Here is a 5,385-nt window from a genome sequence, read left to right as displayed (position 1 = left end):
ATAATAATAAATAATTTGATTGTTTTCTCAATTTTCCCACTTCTTAGCCCATTCAACATGCAAAGGGGGACCTCATCGGGTGAGCACAACTCTTACCCCAGTTCTCTGGTGGGGAGGCTGAAGCCCAGAGAAACTGGGGTAACTTGCCTCAGGTGCCACTGCTTGGAAATAGTGCAGTGAAGGCCACTTCTGTGAGAAATGGTCTCCAAACTGTTAGGTGTCACACAGGGGCCAAGATGAAATTGTTCTGAGCCTCCTGTGTCTTTTTTCCTCTGTCTCCATCTACCTTTCTCTGCCCTCAGCTTGGTCCCCTTTAAGTCAGCATCAGGGGATGGCAGCCTTTGCTACATTTGCAAGTTGTCTTTTTAAAATTAGCACGGAAGGGCCGGGGATTTAGCTCAGTGATTCCACAGCCTGCCTCGCAAGGGCAAGGTCCTGAGTTCCATCTCCCGTACCAAGTAAATAAATAAATAAATAAAATTAGTGCTTAAAAGATGAATTTCCTGCTGGGCATGGTGCCACACCTGTAATCCGGCACCTGGGAGGCTGAGGCAGGAGGATTGCTGTGAGTTCAAGGCCAGCCTGGACTACATATCAAGACTTTGTCTATAAATAAGTAAATAAATAAATTTGAGAAAGGGTCTTGATAAATCGCTAAATTGTCCAGGCTGGATAGGAACTTGTGATCTTCCTGGTTTGTCTTCCTAGAGTGTTGGGGTTACAGGTGTGTGCCACCATACCTAGGTCCAATGCTTCCTTTGAATAAAAACCATTGTGGGGGGTCGGGGATTTGGCTCAGTGCACCGTGCCTACTTCAAAAGCACAAGGTCCTGAGCTCCCTAGTACCAAAATCGCTAAATTGTCCAGGCTGGATAGGAACTTGTGATCTTCCTGGTTTGTCTTCCTAGAGTGTTGGGGTTACAGGTGTGTGCCACCATACCTAGGTCCAATGCTTCCTTTGAATAAAAACCATTGTGGGGGGTCGGGGATTTGGCTCAGTGCACCGTGCCTACTTCAAAAGCACAAGGTCCTGAGCTCCCTAGTACCAAAAACCAAAAACACAAAACAAAACAAAAAAAAATTATGGGAGGTCTTTTTACCATTCTTAATGTACAAGTCTTGGTGGTATGGGGCTGTCCCCCAGCATCAGGGCCCCGTCAATTCAACGTCAAAGCACCAAAATCTGCCTCCCAGGAGTCTCCACCCCCTCGCCACTGGCCAGATAATAACAGAACCCCTGTCAGTCCTGTTCACTTCAGCACTGTGGATAAAAGAGCTATGGTATCATCCCTTCGACCCAGCAGCCTTCTCCCAAGCCCCTTGCTACTCTCCTGCAGACTTTGACAGCCTACCGCTGACTCTCCGTGTACCTCCAACTTCTGTAGCCTCGGTCCTTGTGCCTAAGGACTGTGCTCAGTCAAGACTGTGACTCTAGTAAGGGAGAGGACAAGGGAGATTGATCTAATCAAAATATAGTGGGAGTGGGCCGGGGACTTAGCTCAGTGGTTCTGCTGACTGCCTTGAAAGTGCAAGGTCCTGAATTTGATCCCTGGTACCCCAAAAAAAAGCACCTGCCTTGAAATTTACTGGGGGTGCTGGCGCACACCTGTAGTCACAGCATTTGGGAGCCCAAGGCAGGAGGATCATTGTGAGTGTGAGGCCAAACTACAGAGGGAAATGCTTATCTCTAAAAAACAAACAAAAATACAAATTGAAATTCAATATATTATAAAATTAATAATAATAATAACAACAACAACAGGAAAAATAAAATGTAAAAAGAGCCAGGTGTAGTGGCACATGCCTGTAATCTCAGCACTCTGGGAGGCTGAAGCAGGAAGATTGGATGTTCAAATTCAGCCTGGGTAATTTAGTGACCTATTGAGGCTCTGCCTCAAAACAAAAAATAAAGAGCTGGGAGTGTATCTCAGTGTTAATGCCCTGGATTAAATCCCCAGCACTGACCACAAAAATAAAATAAATAGCCAGTGGAAATTATCACTGGCTGTTTGAGATTGTGAGTTTTAATTTATTTTACTTTTTTGGTCCTGGGGATTGGGAGTCCTATTTGACTCAGCCATCCCTCTGCTGGGCATCTTCCCAAAAGAATTGAAGAATCATACCACAGTGACATATGCTCACCCATGCTTACAGCGGCACAGTGTGTAATAGCTAAAACTTGGAAACAGCCCGATTACCCATGAACTGGAGATTGGATAAAGATGTGGTTTTTCTATAAAATGGAGTACTACTCAGCCATAAAGAACAAGAAACTAGAGACATTTATAGCTAAACGGATGCACATTGAGGCCATACTCTCAAGTGAAATTAATGTCACACATGTGTAAATACCGAATCATTTCTCTGCTCTGTCAAAAACAATTTTTTTTTTTGGTTTGAGACAGGGTCTCACTAGGTAGTTGAGACTGACCTGGAACTCACTATGTAGCCCAGGCTGGACTAGAACTCACAGTGATCCTTCTGCCTCAGCCTCCCAAGGGCTGGGATTACAGGCGTGCACCACCAGGCCCTGCTCTGTCAAAATTTTTAAAAATATTTTTTAAAGGGCTGGGGATGTAGCTCAACATGAGGTCCTGGGATCCAACTCAGGACCTTGCACTTGCAAGGTAGGTGGCAGCACCACTGAGCTAAATCCCCAGCCCTCCATGCTGGCCTTTAACTCACTGTGTAGCACAGGCTGGCCTCGAATTCGCTAGTGATCCTCCTGCCTCAGCCTCCTAAGTACTGTGATTACAGGCATGCTCCACCACTTGGCTAAATTCACAGATTTTAATCATTTAAAAAATGACTCATGATATGAGAATATGCTATATTTTATTTATTTAAGTGTGTGGGGGGGGAATATAGGAGCAGAACAATGACATATAGTGGCTTAGTCATTGACTCATGAACAGAGTCTTCTGGGTGTTTCTGTGGGGTTTTTTTGTTTTTGTTTGTTTTTTTGTTTTGTTTTGTTTTTTGTTTTTTGAGACAGCGTCTCACTATGTAGTGAGACTGACCAGGAACTCACTATGTAGCTCAGGCTGGTCTCTAACTCACAGCGATCCTCCTGCCTCAGCCTCCCGAGTGCTGGGGTTACAGGCGTGCACCACCATGCTTGGCACTAGGATACATTTTGAAAGGCAGAAAATAAGTTTTCTATAAATGTAGGCTTAGTTTTAGGATGTATTTATGCAGTAGTAACTACCAGAAGGGGGGAAAAAGCGTGACATTCCACCCTGGGGCCGCCCCCTGCAGAGGCCACTCTAACCCTGGCAGGACCCACGCGGTGGGCGACGGCACTCAGGGCCACTCCAGGACAGGACGGGCGGGGCGGGGCGGGGCGCGGCGGCCATCTTTGCCCAAGCCATGCTGCTCATGGGGGAGGAGTGCGCTGTACGGAGAGGGGATGCAGCGTGCTGCAACGCGGAGCAGCCTGATTGACCCAAGATCCCGTCCTCTCCTTCCTCCTCTCAGCCGTCTCGGGCGGATCTCACTCTTCGGTCTACCACTGGTCTCTTTCACATTGGCGTACTTATGCTCGCTACCCCCAGCCCCTCCATTCCTCAATTTTGAACCAGCTCTCAGCGAACTGGAGCAAGTAATTGGCTCAAGGACCGACGAGGTGGCTCTGATTGGTCAACGACTGAATTCTGGTCTCTGTTATTCTCCGAAGTTGCGTGGCTTTGGGAAACACATAGTCCCGCCTCTGTTTCCGCATGCGGGGTTCCCATTGGTTACCGCTTCAGAGCCCGAGTACCGGGCGGCAGCTTCTGGCCCCGGCTGCCCCGACGATTTCGGGTAGTGTGTTAGAGCACCTCCCCAGGGTGTAGGATTACTTATCTGTAAAGGAGCAAATGACAGTGCCATCTTTGGAAGCAAGTGATGTCTCACACCAGGACCTGGCATTTCCATCGTAACTTATGTGACAAATCCAGCAGGGCTTTCCTGCCTGTGCCCAGCCATTCTTAGATTCATTTGCTCTCTAGTTTCTTAAAGTGTTGTTTTGCGTTTGGATTTTCCGGATGGGACAGGCACAGTGTTTGATTCTCCCAAACACCATAAATCTCAGAGCAAGTATCCTGTGGTGTTTAGATACAATGGACTAAGATAATATTAAATTTTGACAAAATAGATAAGAAATTTATAGCAGTTAAAAATGCACCCCTGGCTGGGCATGGTGGCCTACGCCTTTGTTCTCAGCATTCAGGAGGCTGAGGCAGGATTGTTAGAGGCCGGCCTGGGCTACATAATGAGCCTGAACTCATAGGGAGACTTGTCTCAAAAATGAAAGAAGAGAGCTAGGAGAGATAGGAGAGAGGGAGAGGACATGGGCCCTTCGGGAAATGACAGGTGATGACAGTGCGGGGGTGGCGGCGTGAGTGATGCTGTAAAATAAGCCCAATGAGGACACCTCAAGGACTCTGCAGCCTGCAAGGGGCCTCCCTGACCTCAGGCTTCCAATCTCCAGCACCACAAGGAGTAAGTTTCTGTGGTTCAGAAGCCACCCAGTCTTTAAGACTTGGTTATAGCAGCCCAGCATGACTAAGACAGACAGTGGGACCAAAAGTAGCAAGTGTTGTTCTAACAAAGACCTAACAGTGTGGCTGGGGCGTTGGAACCTTGCAGTGAATGGGTAGAGCTGGAAGAATCTGGCTGTACAATGTAGAAAAGGCCTGTGGGGCTGTGAATGGGTTGTTGAAGGTGATTCTGAGAAGACTCAAGAGAGAAAAGAGGAGGGCTACAGAGAAAGCTTCTGTCTTCCTTGAAAATACCCAGGTCATCATGAACAGATTTCTTGGCAGGAATGTGGATGGCTAAGGTCATTCTAATGAGATCTTGGGAAGAAATGGGGAACATGTTATTGAACAATGAAGAAAAAATGAACCTTGTCATAAAGTGGCAGAGATAGGATGGGCATGGTAGCACATGCTTGTAATCCCAGCACTCAGGAGGCTGAGGCAGAACAATCACTATGAGTTCGAGGCCAGTCTGGGCTACATAGTGAGTTCAAGCCCATCCTGAACTATATAGGGAGACCCTGTCTCAAAAAAAATTTTTTTGATGACTTTTTTGGTACCAGGGATCGAACTCAGGACCTTGTACTCTCGAGGCAGGCACAGTGCCACTAAGCTAAATCCCCAGCCTTAGAAATGATATTTAGTAAAACAATGTTGAAGGATTAGCTTGGTTCCTCCTGACTGCTTATAGTAAAGGTGAAACATGAATTAAAGACCAAATTGTTAAGTGAGACAGGTGTGGTGGTGCACACCTGTGGTTCCAGCACTCAGGAGGATGAGGTAGGGGGATTGCCATGAGTTCAAGGCCAGCCTGGGCTACATAGTTCATTTTTTTTTTTTTTTGGTACCAGGGTTTGAACTCGGG

This window comes from Fukomys damarensis, unplaced genomic scaffold (assembly GCF_012274545.1).
Source record: "Fukomys damarensis isolate Sample0158 unplaced genomic scaffold, DMR_v1.0_HiC HiC_scaffold_39, whole genome shotgun sequence".
NCBI lineage: Eukaryota > Metazoa > Chordata > Mammalia > Rodentia > Bathyergidae > Fukomys > Fukomys damarensis.
Note: the sequence above shows the minus strand (reverse complement) of the source record.